Genomic DNA, 2,019 nt, shown 5'->3' on the forward strand with positions numbered 1-2,019 from the left:
CCTTACGTTCGGGAGCCGACAGAGAGTATAGTCTACCTCGAGGAGGAGTGGTCCCCGGAAGGAGATCAATACTACAATCATACGACCGGTGAGGAGGAAGGGAGTTGGCTCGGGACCGACTGAAGACCGTGCGCAGATCATGATATTCCTCCGGCACTCCTGTCAAATCGCCAGGTTCCTCCTGAGAAGTAGGGACAGAAGAAACGGGAGGGATGGCAGACATTAAACACTTCACATGACAAGAAACGTTCCAGGATAGGATAGAATTACTAGACCAATTAATAGAAGGATTATGACATTACTAGCCAGGGATGACCCAAAACAACAGGTGTAAACGGTGAACGGAAAATCAAAAAAGAAATAGTCTCACTGTGGTTACCAGATACTGTGAGGGTTAAAGGTAGTGTCTCAAATTTGATACTGGGAAGATGACTACCATCTAAGGCAAACATGGGCGTAGGCTTGTCTAACGGTCTGAAAGGAATGTTATGTTTCCGAACCCATGCTTCGTCCATGAAACAACCCTCAGCCCCAGAGTCAATCAAGGCACTGCATGTAGCACCCGAACCGGTCCAGCGTAGATGGACCGACATAGTAGTACAAGATCTAGATGAAGAGACCTGAGTAGTAGCGCTCACCAGTAGCCCTCCGCTTACTGATGGGCTCTGGCCTCTTACTGGACATGAATTAACAAAATGTCCAGCAACTCCGCAATAGAGGCACAGGCGGTTGGTGATCCTCCGTTCCCTCTCCTTAGTCGAGATGCGAATCCCTCCCAGCTGCATGGGCTCAGTCTCAAAGCCAGAGGAGGGAGATGGTTGTGATGCGGAGCAGGGAAACACCGTTGATGCGAGCTCTCTTCCACGAGCCCGGTGACGAAGATCTACCCGTCGTTCTATGCGGATGGCGAGAGCAATCAAAGAGTCCACATCTGAAGGAACCTCCCGGGAGAGAATCTCATCCTTAACCACTGCGTGGAGTCCCTCCAGAAAACGAGCGAGCAGCGCCGGCTCGTTCCACTCACTAGAGGCAGCAAGAGTGCGAAACTCAATAGAATAATCCGTTATGGACCGTTCACCTTGGCATAATGAAGCCAGGGCCCTAGAAGCCTCCCTACCAAAAACTGAACGGTCAAAAACCCGAATCATCTCCTCTTTAAAGTTCTGGAACTTGTTAGAGCAATCAGCCCTTGCCTCCCAGATAGCTGTGCCCCATTCTCGAGCCCGGCCAGTAAGGAGTGAAATGACGTAAGCAACCCGAGCTCTCTCTCTAGAGTATGTGTTGGGTTGGAGAGAGAACACAATCTCACACTGCGTGAGAAAGGAGCGGCACTCAGTGGGCTGCCCGGAGTAGCAAGGTGGGTTATTAACCCTAGGTTCTGGAGACTCGGCAGGCCAGGAAGTAACAGGTGGCACGAGACGTAGACTCTGGAACTGTCCAGAGAGGTCGGAAACCTGAGCGGCCAGGTTCTCCACGGCATGGCGAGCAGCAGACAATTCCTGCTCGTGTCTGCCGAGCATAGCTCCTTGGATCTTGACGGCAGTGTAACGAGCGTCTGAAGTCGCTGGGTCCATTCCTTGGTCGGTTCCTTCTGTCATGCAGGTGAAAGAGGACCCAAAAGCGACTTAACAGAAACAGAGTTTATTTAAGTCCAAACAGGGAATAACAGAAATCCTCTAGACTTGTAGAGGGGAAATAACTGGAGAAGCGGCCACAGACTGCAGGTCGCTTCGGGGAGGCGCAGGCCGTAGTCGACAGAGATCACAAAGGAATAAATAGGGACTCTAATCAGGGGAAAGGATCGGGAACAGGTGTGGGAAGACTAAATGATGATTAGGGGAATAGGAACAGCTGGGAGCAGGAACGGAACGATAGAGAGAAGAGAGAGCGAGAGAGTGAGAGAGGGAGGGGGAGAGAGAGGGATAGAAGGAGGGAAAGAACCAAATAAGACCAGCAGAGGGAAACGAATAGCATGGGGAGCACAGGGACAAGACATGATAATAAATGACAAACATGACA

This window comes from Oncorhynchus gorbuscha, linkage group LG25 (assembly GCF_021184085.1).
Source record: "Oncorhynchus gorbuscha isolate QuinsamMale2020 ecotype Even-year linkage group LG25, OgorEven_v1.0, whole genome shotgun sequence".
In the NCBI taxonomy this organism is placed as follows: Eukaryota; Metazoa; Chordata; class Actinopteri; order Salmoniformes; family Salmonidae; genus Oncorhynchus; species Oncorhynchus gorbuscha.